This window comes from Scylla paramamosain, chromosome 2 (assembly GCF_035594125.1).
Source record: "Scylla paramamosain isolate STU-SP2022 chromosome 2, ASM3559412v1, whole genome shotgun sequence".
Taxonomy (NCBI): Eukaryota; Metazoa; Arthropoda; class Malacostraca; order Decapoda; family Portunidae; genus Scylla; species Scylla paramamosain.
In genome coordinates, this window is record NC_087152.1 from 6588371 (window position 1) to 6602776 (window position 14406).

General features: G+C 39.2%; 1 long non-coding RNA gene across 1 annotated transcript; it reads right to left on the bottom strand.

Annotated features, from left to right (window-relative positions):
• Positions 1-3539: 3539 nt before the first annotated feature.
• On the bottom strand, positions 3540-8565 carry LOC135109303 (uncharacterized). Its single transcript, XR_010272653.1, has 2 exons — positions 7655-8565; positions 3540-5906 (listed from the first exon to the last, which is right to left on the bottom strand). It is a non-coding gene; the product is annotated as an uncharacterized LOC135109303 (long non-coding RNA).
• Positions 8566-14406: the final 5841 nt, after the last annotated feature.

The following is a 14406-nucleotide window of genomic DNA, read 5'->3' on the forward strand; positions in this document are numbered from 1 at the left end:
AAATCACTCGTGGTGAGTGAGTGGAACGTTTGAATGCATTTTACTGTAGTGTCTCCTGCAGCTGAGTAGTTGCATGCTCCTTGTTCTTTTCCTCTCTCGTTCTCTTTGGTCGCTTTCTTTCCTTTTTATTTTTTTCCTGTCGTGGTAGAGGGGCGTCGTTTCTTACCAAAAGTATTGTAGTTGTTATTTCACAAAATTGTGTGTGTGTATCTGTCTACCAGTCTGTCTGTGCATCCGTCTCTCGCCTCTCTCTCTCCTCTCTCTCTCTCTCTCTCTCTCTCTCTCTCTCTCTCTCTCTCTCTCTCTCTCTCTCTCTCTCTCTCCTCTCTCTCTCTCTCTCTCTCTCTCTCTCTCCTCTCTCTTTCTCTCTCTCCAGTGGCAGAACAAGGGGTGCAAAACCGGCGGGGCACTCAGGGGGGGGGGGAAGGGCACAGGTAAATACGAGTATAAGTGACTCCATACCATTAAAAAAAAAAAAAAATATATATATATATATATATATATATATATATATAATATATATATATTATATATATATATATATATATATATATATATATATATATATAGTAAAACTTGAGATGTATGAAGACAAAAACAGTAATTTGGCTGATATTAGTAATAATGAATAATAAATAACATGTACTTTTTTTGTACATATTTTACTACAAACATATTTAAGGTTTATCAATTTTCGTAGTAACGAATAAGATAAAACAATTTCCCCCTTCCACCATTGCTTGCGTTATCTTGACATTTCTCGTCAAAAGTCAAAATAATTGTGTACGCGCATGATTACAGCACTAGATTGCTCCGAAGCTTCTTGAAGAGAAATCACAGTCATTTCCTTTGTGATGATATTCAGTAAAAGCGTTGTTTGTAAATACTTAATAAGGGCATGGTAAAAGTGGTCACGTGCCAGCTGTGTGGAGTGCAGAGAGGAAACGCGTCAGTGAGACTTGATTGGCTTGTGCCGGACACGCTCGCTACCAATCTGTGGCCGCTTTGCTGGGGATCGTTTGTTTGTTTGTTTGTTTGTTTTTTATGGTATTTTTTTTCATTTTATAGTTTTTTTTTTCCTTTTTTTTTCATGTACCTGATATGTCAAAACTCATGCGCTACCCTGTCTTGTATTTCTATAATCTCATCAGCTGAACATGTTGAAAATTCAGTGCTATGTATATAACAAAAGCCTCACAGAGCATTGAAAACATTTTAAGTAAATAAATGTCATCATATTACTGTACAACCAAAAAAAAAAAAAAAAAATGCATGCTTATTGTATGAAATTTAACCGTTGACACTTGAAATGGTTGACGCCTTTTTGTTCATCCATTTCAATTAGTTCTGGAGACTGCGTGCCAGTAATAGCTTTCTTTATGAAATTGTATCATTGTCGTAAAAGCTGATAAAGTGTCATAGAAAACGGTATATGAAATAAACTGCCATTAGTGCAAAACTTGAATTTGATGCGATGTGTCCATGATTCGAGTCTCACCTCGTCAACTTCTGACAGGCTCTGCGTAGTGGAAGTCGAAGGGGATTTTCAAGAGTATTTCCATGATATTGATGATAGTTTAACAAGGATTCTGCATTGGTAATTGGAAAAAAAAAAAAAAGGAAGCCAAACTAATCATACCAGTAGATTTTGAAAATAGTTCTAATGAAAACCCAAAAGCGTGTAACAATTAGGATTGCTCCGAATAGTCTATCCGGCCGGATAGTGACTGTTATCCGGTATTCGGTGTCCGGCCAGATATTACTCGTATCTGACTGGATAGATTGCATTATTACAAGAACAAAATAACAGTCAACAGTTAGCTTGAAGTGTTAGAATATCAAGAGAAAGGGATGAAATCTAATCACTAGTTGAGTTAAAGGAAAGAAATGTATTTATGACAGAACAAACCTTTATTTTTATTTTTTTTATATTTATTTAATGACAACGGGAGATCTATGATCCATGAAATCAATCAGCACTTGACGATCATCGGGAGAATTTTCCACCGCTGTGGTGAAGAATCTAGAGGATCTCTCCTCTTTTTGGCAATCAAACAGTACTCTACCACCCACAGTACAGCTTCATTTAGGTGAGTCGCACGCTCACTTATCACTCACGAATCTTTTTTCTTTTTTTTTTTTTTCATAGCGTGTATGGCGTTAGGAGCATAATTGCATGCTTGTCCTAAACATATTTAGAATCCCACTTACCCAGGTCTAGTACCCACTACTCACACACATGCATGGGATCAACTGTTCATTATAGCCATGACGCTAAATTAGGAGCTTCTAACTTATCGAACATTAGTAATATTATATCTGTTATACCAAACAATACCATATATTGATGACTAATCTTAGGATAATCATACTCTTAAAATTAGGTAAATATGCATACAAATAAGCATTAGAATATGGTAAAATATGCACTGAAATATGCACTTATTTCATAAGAAAATATAATTAGTAATAATAAGCTAATACTTTTTAACTTACGGGTATTGATAATATGAGTTTTCTGCAGTAATTTACCACAAACAACTTATCTTTTTTTGTAAAAGTTGTGGCTGAGTGGCACTTTTCATAAGTACTAGAAAAGAAAACAGTATATATATATATATATATATATATATATATATATATATATATATATATATATATATATATATATATATATATATATATATATATATATATATATATATATATAAACAAAATAGGATATGAAAAGAAACAGGCGTGTACTGTTGTGCCACGCACATTGACCAGCGTGTTGCGACCCAGCCATTCACGTGCCTTATACACATCATTATATCTGACCCTTGTGATTATTTTGATACAAGAAATTATAATTAAAGATACTATTACATATAGAATACACATTATAAACACATAAGAACTTCTCAAAAATATGTCTTATTAAGGTAAAGTTACAAATATGCACATGTTTAAATATAGTCAAAACATGCATTTACATATGCACATATGCAAATGCATGACTATCCTAAGCCTATTGATGACCATAAATAATAGCATCAGAAAGGTAATCAATCAACAAAAATCATCCTTACAATCCTGTCGCAGCTGATGTGTTCGTAAACGTAACAGACTTGATCTCACGCATCTTAATACATATTGCAAACATTTGGACTGTACTTTCCACTTCGGATTATAACTAAACAACAACCAAGCTATGTGTACGTTATTCTTATATTATATAGATGTTAGTTAATTCCCTGTTACTTTACCAACATTTTTCTTACATCTTCATGTTGCTATATTCATGAGTATGATTTTTTACACTAATTATTTTTATTAGTATGTTATCAATTTGTTTAAGTATTCCAAGGGAGGACACCGCTCTGAAATAGAGGTAGGGCACCCCGTGGGTGGGGGCATGTGCCCCTCTTCTGCCCCAGCAGTTCCGGCACCCACCCCCCACCACACACACACACACACACACACACACACACACACACACACACACACACACACACACACACACACACACACACACACACACACACACACACACACACACACACACACACACACACACACACACACTCTCTCTCTCTCTCTCTCTCTCTCTCTCTCTCTCTCTCTCTCTCTCTCTCTCTCTCTCTCTCTCTCTCTCTCTCTCTCTCTCTCTCTCTCTCTCTCTCTCTCTCTCTCTCATTCATACATACACGTCTTGTCGAGACTATTATTTCTCATAATCTCATTCTGTCATGGAGGCCTTGGAAACCATCTTCTTGAGACGCCTCTCCATTTTTCGACCCACTCACATTCTCTCTCTCTCTCTCTCTCTCTCTCTCTCTCTCTCTCTCTCTCTCTCTCTCTCTCTCTCTCTCTCTCTCTCTCTCACCATTTTTGTACCTTCTTTCATCTTATATATTTTTCAGCTATTTCATGTAGTCCTCTATTTTTCCCTTCCTTACATTCTTTCCTCCTTTTCCGCTGTTTTTCATCTTTTCATCATTCCCTGTTGCGGGTGTTTCTCATAAGATGGGTGGAAAGAGAGAAACTTGAAATAAAGATGTGAAGAGGAAAAAGAAAAGGGAAGAAGGCTTAATGGGGTGGATGGGAGAGATGGAAGAGAGGTGGAACAAGAATTGAAAGAGTTGAAAGAGAAAGGGAAAGTAGGGATCTTAGCGCGGAGGAATTTGGGAAGGTTGGTGAGGAGGGGAGGAATGGGCGGTTGGGGGAAAGGGAAGCAGAAGGAGCACAAGAGAGGGCAGACCAAAGTAGATTTTGAAATCCTTTGATGCATTTGCTCTCTGGCTTTTTTTTTTCTTTATTATTCCGAGGAGAGAGAGAGAGAGAGAGAGAGAGAGAGAGAGAGAGACTTAGGACAGAAGGATCACCTGTTTGATACTAAAAAAAATTATCAAATAAGGTAAATGGATGAATAAATGGATAACAGGGTATAAGTAAACGGGGGGGGGGGATGAGTGGAACAGATGAGTTGATGCCAAATCGTGAAATTCTCAATATGTATTTTTATTTCTATTATTACTGTATTCTTTCTTGTAATAAGCAAGAGTAAGGAAAACGAAAGGAAGAGGAAAGGAAGAAAAACAATCAAGAGAAGAGATCTGGAAAAAAAAAAGCTGAGAAATGGTTGAACAGGAAGGAGGAAAAGAGAGGGAATGAGGAAAATTAAAGAGACAGAAATGAGGAGGAGGAGGAGGAGGAGGAGGAGGAGGAGGAAGAGGAGGAGAAGGAAGAGGAGGAGGAGTAAGCAACAGGATACGGATGAGACAGAGAGAGAGAGAGAGAGAGAGAGAGAGAAAGGGAGATGGGAACGGAAGTCAAAGAAATGTACCTCGTCGTAGATACAGCCGTAGAGGAAGCCCATTGGAAGTTACGAGGTGACCGCTGGCCCTGTCCTCCTCCTCCTCCTCCTCCTCAGAACTCAACTTTTCCTCCCAGAGACATTGGGCGGATGGAGAGAGGAGGTGAGTCTAAAATGGAATGTTTTATACAAAGAGAAGAAGAGAAGAAAGATGAGGGTGAAAAAGGACTGTGGTGGCTGGGGTGGTGATGAAGAGGCGGAGGAGGAGGAGGAGAAGGAGGAGGAGAAAAAATAACAGCAGCAGCAACAACAAGTGCTGATCGAGGAGAAAAGCTGTCAAAGAAAACAGTACATGATGATGAGGAAGAAGCAAACAGATCCACTGAATTTTGCAATGAAAGCAGGCACCAAAAATCACACGAGAATGAATCTGGTGGAGTTACATACACCGTGATACTGGATACGGGAAACAGTCCAATATCTCTCTCTCTCTCTCTCTCTCTCTCTCTCTCTCTCTCTCTCTCTCTCTCTCTCTCTCTCTCTCTCTCTCTCTCTCTCTCTCTCTCTCTCTCTCTCTCTTGACACCCAGGAGAACAATGAAGTATCCTATTCTACGTCCTGAAGTCCAATTATTAATCTGCGAAGTCATGCATACTTCCATGTTAATCTAATAATTTTCTAAGATACGCTATCTTATGTCATCATCGACGAGTTTACGTACATATATTTGAAACGCCGGTTTATGGTAGTTTTCTATAACTTTCAGTGGTTCTTCCACGTAGCTCACTTTGTGCAGCAGGACTTGCTGGTGCCGCGCCTGATGGAGTGCGTCCCTACACACTGCCTGTTTCCATCCCCATAATCGCACAACTACACGCCGTAGAGAAAGATGAGATATTGATTTGAGTTTGTGACATCACAATCACAAAACCAGATGATTTTGGAGATCAGTTTTGGGCGTGCCAACTTACGGAGTCTTAAGTGCACATTCTACCTGAAGTTCAACAATTTTCAGGTACTCGTTGATTGCATTGCCGTCGTCATCGGGCGCGTAGCGATGCAATATAGGCGGGCGGAACAGCACGAGCGAGAATGTTCTTCCGTCATCCTGTAACCAGACATTCACACTCAGTAAAGGAATTTCTGAACATTTTCTGCCACCTTTTTTACTGGTATATAAATGTTTGCATGTAGGATGAATAGTAAGCTCAGTGAAGGCACAGCCTGAGAAAGATGGAAGATCTTGTTTTGGTACAGACCTAATGATTACGCTCGTTGTGTGTGTGTGTGTGTGTGTGTGTGTGTGTGTGTGTGTGTGTGTGTGTGTGTGTGTGTGTGTGTGTGTGTGAGTGAGAGAGAGAGAGAGAGAGAGAGAGAGAGAGAGAGAGAGAGAGAGAGAGAGAGAGAGAGAGAGAGAGAGAGAGAGAGAGAGAGAGAGAGAGAGAGAGAGAGAGAGCGGTGGTCCATCCGAAACCTTATGTTAAACAGATCGTTGTAGACACGGCAGTAATTTCGATTCTTAATTTCATGTTTTTTAACGTTTTGCGACATACAGTAATAATATCTTCAGACACGCAGAAGACGAGCTAAAACATTAAAAAGAAAAAAATAAGATAATTAAAAGGAAGTTGGCTGAGTTGCTCACACACAACTGGGAACCTCCTTGGTTACTCAAGTCCAAAAAACACACATACTAACATAACTTTGCCTAGCTCGTGAAAGAAAAAACTTTCTGTATAATGAAATATTAAGTTCTGTAAGAGTATAATTGTATTTTTTAAGCTAATAGTGATGAAATAAGAGATCCATCTTTTCTGAGACTTGTTACTTGGTTTCTGCACTGTTCTTTGTCAAACAACAGAAGTGCTTCACACCAAGACAGTAACTGTGTAGCTGTGTCCGAGGGTTGCTACCGAGAGTAGCCAAGGAAATCCTTAGTTGTTTGTAAGGAGCTCAGTCCTTTTCCTCCGTCTGCTCGAAAGAAATGTTTTTCAGTTTTTTTCTAGGTGTGTCACACACACACACACACACACACACACACACACACACACACACACACACACACACACACACACACACACACACACACACACACACACACACACACACACACACACACACACGAGCTGTATTTCACGCGTGCAATGTTTATTTTTACTATTATTGTTATTGTTGTTGGTATTATTATTATTGTTGTTGTTGGTGTTGTTGTTGTTGTTGTTGTTGTTGTTGTTGTTGTTGTTGTTGTTGTTGTTGTTGTTGTTGTTGTTGTTATTATTGTTATCATTATTTGTTGTTGCTTTACACATTAGTTCAGTAAATATTGTCAATTTCTTTGCCAGTGTAAACACTAAATCAAATAATATGTAAACAGGTCTGTTGGGAAGCCTCGGCTTGACAGGCTGTGACATTGACATTTGTGTATGTTTATATTCAAGAATGTATTTGTAATTTAAGCTTACTTACTTCCTTATTTATTTACGTACTTACACGCACACACACACACACACACACACACACACGAATAGAGACAGACAAACAAACATACTGTTCAAATTTAATTATAACCGTGTATCTATTATACATATATATATATATATATATATATATATATATATATATATATATATATATATATATATATATATATATATATATATATATATATATATATATATACTCGTATATATATATATATATATATATATATATATATATATATATATATATATATATATATATATATATATATATATATATATATATATATATATATATATATATATATATATATATATATATATATAAACACACACACACACACACACACACACACACACCAGTGATAACACTTACGGTGAGGATCCTATATCGTTAGTGCTACAATGAAGACCAATGTTAACAACATAAAGGTCACTACTGCGCCGCCCAGACTTGCAAGCCATATCTTGAGGGTGCTCGAAGGTTTGAGGAATATGATGCTAGTCTCAGCTCTAGTAACGGCAGGTGTGGTGAGGGCGCCAATGGGAGTGGCGCACAGTCTGTTATCGCTAGTGTATTCTAATGACCAGAATGAAGCTCCACGGGCATCAACGCTGAGCTCCTCAAACTCACTGAAAACATAGTCAGGTATTTCATCTTCGCAATCATTACTTTTAAATTTCCACTTGTGAGAATACAGGAAGATGAAAGCTAAGTACGAGTATTTGGCAGTCAGCTCCACCTCAAGTGTATACCACCGAGAACCGTCCACACACAGAGCTTGTGGGGTAACTTCTGTTGTATAATTTTTACCACCAACAATAGCTCTTATTCTGACACCATCAAACCCTGGCATAGGGAAGAATAACAGTTTCCATTTCTCGGAAGTAAACGTTTTAACTCGGGTCCAGTCGTTGCCTTGCACCATTTCATCAACACAGTCTCGGATTGTAGGGGAGGCGACGAGGTTCATTGTGGTTGAAAGTACCGTCATGGTTAGCACGAGTCCCACCATGGTGTGAGGATGCGAGCGACAAATAACTGTGCTTTAGTTGCGATGCCCTGCGATGGAGTGCGATGGACGACTGAAGGTAGAATCATTCATAACTGAGGATATCCTCTCCCGAAAACTAAGATAAGGTGGATGCGCACTTGCCTGGCACCCTCCCGCAAAATCGCTGCACAAGACTTTCCACTCTAGTCTCTCACCTCTCTTCTATCCATCTCCCCAATGCAAGAGTCAACCTGTACTATTATTTTTCATCCCTTAAATGATAGGCGCTGGAACTCTGCCTGCAGCTGTACTTGCCCCATCTTACGACTTGACATTGTTTAAAAAGAAGTTTCAATTTCTATCTGATAATTGGGAGTGGTGCGTAGAAACTAATCATATTTAACTTAAAAAAAAAAAGTAACTTTTTTTAACTAAAATAATTTTTTCATATTGATATTCTATTTTTCATGATTTAATCATCATTAATCTTAGAGAAAATGCTTTTATCGCAGAAATTTTTCACTTTTTATATAGTCCGGACCTTTGTTATAAAAGTAGAAAAAAAAAATTCAATTTAAAAAAATATCAGATAATTAGGATATGTTCCTTACTTAAAGAAGAACCTTTTTACATATATAAAATATTATGTACAGTTCCCAGGAATGCGGCATGGATTATAACCATATTTCACTTAAAAAATTAATACACTTAAAAAAAAATTATATATATATATATATATATATATATATATATATATATATATATATATATATATATATATATATATATATATATATATATATATATATATATATATATATATATATATATATATATATATATATATATATATATATATATATATATATATACACACACATACATATATATACCTCGGTGCATTGTGTGCACCGAGGTACACAGCAGTAGAAGCCTTGAGAGGTGATATGGGATGGAGCGCCTTTAGGGAAAGACAAAAGCCACACTTATGTATAAGATTAGGCTTGAGAGAATGGATGACGCAAGAATAGCAAGGAAGGTGTACCTGTGGAATGAAAGTGGAAGCAAATGGAGGAAGAGGTGCAGGAATGGATTACAAGTTGTGTGGGCGATGAGAATGGCTGGGAGGATTCAAAATGAGCGTGAATGGGTGGTAACAAGAAGAGGCAAAGTGGGAGCTGAATGGGATGTGAGAAAATGGAAGAATGAGATAGACAAAGAAGTGAAATGTGTGGGACTGAATGAATGGAAGAATGAGATGGAAAGAAAGGAGACCCTGGAATCGTACAAGGAGAAAGGGGCCCCGAGGTATGAAAGGTGGTATGATGGAAACCTGGGCGGTGATCTTCTCTTCCGAGCGAGGGGACAGTGTATGGATGTGAATGCAAGGAATTACAGATGGTCTGAGGTGTTCTAAATGTCCTCTGAGTAATCATTAATTTGTAGAACTCCAGATCATTGTGTAGAATTATTCCGAGTGTTTGATCAGACAGTCCCAAGGCAGAAGCATTTCTTATGAGCTGAACCTGTAGGAGACTGAGCAACGGAAAGTCTCACAACTCGAACACTTTCTGGAGCTCAAGCATTTCAATGTCTTCCAGGTATTTTTTTTCTTTTAAGTCCTGAACCTGTGGCTCTGAAATTTGCAACCCACAGCAGTATTATTATTTTTTATTTATTTATTTATTTTTTTTTTTTTTAATCCAGAACAGCATCATTTCAATCTGATATGTTATGAGTTCGAAAAGCTCTGTGTTGCAATTACAGATTCACTATTCAAAAATGTTTCTACAGCAAAAGCATTATGTGCACCAGTCCAAACCATATTGCTAGATGAGCGCATCTGAAAAAAAAAAAAAAATCTAAGTCATTAGGTAAATAAAGGCATCTTTAGCACTTGCATAAGTTCATTAGCAACGCATAGGTGAAAGGTTAAAATATGGGAGGTATTTCTGCCGCATCCTGTGTGTGTGTGTGTGTGTGTGTGTGTGTGTGTATGGCCAAGGACAACAAAACTGCAATAAAAAAAGGCCCACTGAGGTGCCGGTCCCCAAACAAAGTTGAAAGCGGTAGTCAAAAATTACAGGATAAGTGTCTTGAAGCTTGAAGCATCTCTCCTGAAAGAATTCAAGTCATAGGAAGGTGGAAATACAGAAACAGGTAGGGAGTTCCATAGTTTTCCAGAGAAAGGGATGAATGATTGATAATACTGATTAACACTTGCATTAGGGAAGTGGACGGAATAGGGGTGAGAGATAGGAGAAAGTCTTGTGCAGCAAGGCCGCGGGAGAGAGGGGAGGCATGCAGTTAGCAAGATCAGAAGACCAGTTGGCTTGAAAACAGTGGTGGATGGCAAGATATGCAACATTGCGGCGATGAGAAAGAGCCTGAAGACAGTTATTTAGAAGAGAGGAGTTAATAAGACGAAAAGCTTTTGATTCCACCCTGTCTGAAAGAGCGATATGAGTGGACTGCCCCCCAACATGTGAAGCATACTCCATACATGGACGGATAAGGCCTCTGTACAGAGCAGCTGGAGGTGAGGGTGAGAAAACTGACGGAGGCGACTCAGAACACCTAACTTTATAGAAACTGTTTTAGCTAGAGATGAGATGTGAAGTTTTCAGTTTTGATTTTTAAGTAAAGGACAGGCAGAGAATGTTCGGTGTAGAAGAGGGGGACAGTTGAGTGTCATTGAAGAAGAGGGGATAGTTGTCTGAAAGGTTGTGTCGAGTTGATAGATGGAGGAATTGAGTTTTTGAGGCAATGAACAATACTAAGTTTGCTCTATCTTAATCGGAAATTTTAGGGAGATCAGAAGCCAGGCGCTCTTTGGCTTCCCTGTGTTAACTGTTTACTTCCAAAAAGGTGTGTGCAGGGTGTTATCATCAGCATAGGAGTAGATAGGACAAGAAGTTTGTTTTAGAAGATCATTGATGAATAATAGAAAAAGTGAGTGACAGGACAGAACCCTGAGGAACACCATTTAATAGATTCAGGAGAACAGTGAACGTCTACCACAGCATCAATAGAACCTTCAGAAAAAAAAGAAAAAAAAACTTAAGATGAAGTTACTGAGAGATGGACAGAATCTGTATTAGGGTATTAGGGTAGTTTGGAAATCAAAGATTTGTGCCAAACACTATCAAAAGCTTTTGATATGTCTAAGACAACAGCAAAAGTTTCACCAAAATCTCTAAAAGATGATGACCAATACTCAGTAACGAAAGCCAGAAGATCACTAGTAGACCGGCCTTGACGGAACCCATCCTGGATGAATTTTAAAACTTTAGATAGGCAGGAAATGAAAGCAATAGGACGGTAATTTGAGGGATTAGAACGGTCACTTTTTTTAGGAACTGGCTGAATGTAAGCAAACTTCCTGCAAGATGTTGACAGACAGAGTTGAAAGAGTTTGACTAGGCAAGGTGCAAGCATGGAAGCGCAGTTTCAGAGAACAATAGGAGAGACCCCATCAGGTCCATAAGCCTCCCGCGAGTTTATGCCAGTGAGGGCATGAAGAACATCAATGCGAAGATTTTTAATAGGTAGCATGAAGTAGTCTGAGGGTGGAGGAGAGGGAGGAACAAGCCCTGTATCGTCCAGGGTAGAATTTTTAGCAAAGGTTTGAGCGAAGAGTTCAGCTTAAGAGATAGATGTGATAGCAGTGGTGCCATCCGGTTGAAATAAAGGAGGGAAAGAAAAATAAGCAAAGTTATTGGAGATGTTTTTGGCTAGATGCCAGAAGTCACGAGGGGAGTTAGATTTTGAGAGATTTTGACACTTTTTAATGAAGGAGTTTTTGCCCAGTTGAAGAACAGACTTGGCATGGTTCCGGGTAGAAATATAAAGCGCATGAGATTCTGGTGATTGAAGGCTCAAGTACCTCTTATGGGCCACCTCTCTATCATGTATAGCACGAGAACAAGCTGTGTTAAACTAAGATTTGGAAGGTTTTTGCCGAGATAAAGAGTGAGAAATGTACGCCTCCATGCCAGACACTATCACCTCTTATGCGCTCGGCACACAGAGACAAGTCTCTGACACGGAAGCAGTAGTCATTCCAAGGAAAATCAGCAAAATACTTCCTCAGGTCCCCCCTACTAGCAGAGGCAAAACGCCAGAGGCACCTCCACTTAGGGGGATCCTGAGGAGGGATTGGAGCGATAGAACAAAATACAGATATAATATTATGATTGGAAAACCCAACGGAGAAGAGAGGGTAACAGCATAAGCAGGATTAGAGGTTAGGAAAAGGTCAAGAATGTTGGGCGTATCTCCAAGACGGCCAGGAATACAAGTAGGGTGTTGCACCAATTGCTCTACGCCGTGGAGGATAGCAAAATTGAAGGCTAGTTCACCAGTATGATCAGTGAAGGAAAAGGAAAGCCAAAGCTGGTGGTGAACATTGAAGTCTCCAAGAATAGAGATCTCCACAAAAGAGAAGAGAGAATGTGCTCCACTTTGGAAGTTAAGTAGTCAAAGAATTTCTTATAGTCAGAGGAATTGGGTGAGAGGTATACAGCACAGATAAATTTAGTTTGAGAGTGACTCTGTAGTCGTAGCCAAATGGTAGAAAACTCAGAAGATCCAAGAAGGTGGGCACGAGAGCAGGTTACTTCGTTGCTCACATGGACACAGCATCCAGCTTTGGATTAAAAATGAGAATAGAGAAAGTAGGAAGGAACAGAAAAGGGGCTACTGTCAGTTGCCTCAGGCACATGTGTTTCAGTGAAGAAAAGAAGATGAGGTCTAGTGGAGGAGAGGTGGTGTTTTGCAGGTTGAAGATTAGATCTAAGACTACGAGTGTTGCAGAAATTAATGAAGAAAAGTTGAGGGGGTGTCAGGGCACTTAGGGTCAATACCAGAAGAGCAGTCCAACCTGGGGATATTTGTAGTCCGCTCCCTATATTGGGACTCCGAGACTGGTGGTGTGTAGGGGGCTGTTGTTTTACGTGGGCGGCTATGCCTGGGAAGGCGAATGTGGGAATGGTAGATAGCCTCTGGCTCCCTCTTCAAGTAAATGTTCAGGCTCAGGATGATGCTGTACATCATCAGTCTCAGCCTCAGTCTCATTCCCAAACTGTGCATCTTGCTGCTGCCCCTCCTTGTCAGGTTCATCAGTTCTGGAGACCCTTTTCTTTATGGTGAGGTGACGCATGAGCTTTATGAAAGCCACAATAGTTCCACCAGCAAGCAACTCTCTGTTAACTTTCTTGATCCTCTGCTGTGCTATTATTGTCCCCTGCTGGCGTGTGACAGGTACACCATTTGTAAATATAACTTCACCCAACTGGAAACTCAGAACTTTTCTCTTAACGTACTCAATGAAGGTCCAAAACCTTGACTTGGGCTTCAAGTTTGTTCTGTGCCTTTGTCTCCCCACGAACCTGTCCACGCCAATCCGTCTCAACCAAAAGTTGTTGTAATACTCTACAAGGCTGTCCACAGCAGTTTGTTGTCTGGGAACTTGTGGCTTGGCCTCTGCGAAACTGCAGACCTTCCTCAATCTTGATTGTTGGCAAAAGAGAAAGAGAGAGAGAAAAAAAAAACTTGCCCTAAGCTTAAAAGCTGAGGCAGACTTGTTAACTCCCCCTGCAGACCCCTCTTCTGAATGGTTCGGAAGACTGCTTGGTTGTGGTGAAACCAACAGCCAAATAATCTTGCATTGGGAAAGACTGTAACCACATACAGTGTTGTGCATTGCTATTTCACAATCATTGTGTACAATAGTTGGGTCCAGTCCAGGTAACTGAGACTTAATTTTATCTGGACTGCAGTGTAAAGCTCCCCTTGCCAGCTTGTCATGAAGACGGAACATAAAAAGTTTTCCCCAAAGCGCCCAATAATGGTTAAGTGCTGCTCAAAAACAGATGATATAACAGAAAAAGTACCATCCATGGCTATCTCTTCCTTGCTGTGAGCATTAACATGCGCACTTTCGCACTTAGTTTGAACTTTATTAAAAAATCAGGGATTAGTTCGTACTTTCGAAGGATTTTCGAAGTTATTCAATACAGAGCGGATATTTTCGAACATAATTCTAGCCAGCACTTTTCGAACATAGTTGCAAATCGAACAAACTTTCTTTTTTTATTTCACTTTTCGAACTAACTGACGTTTACGTAGAAAG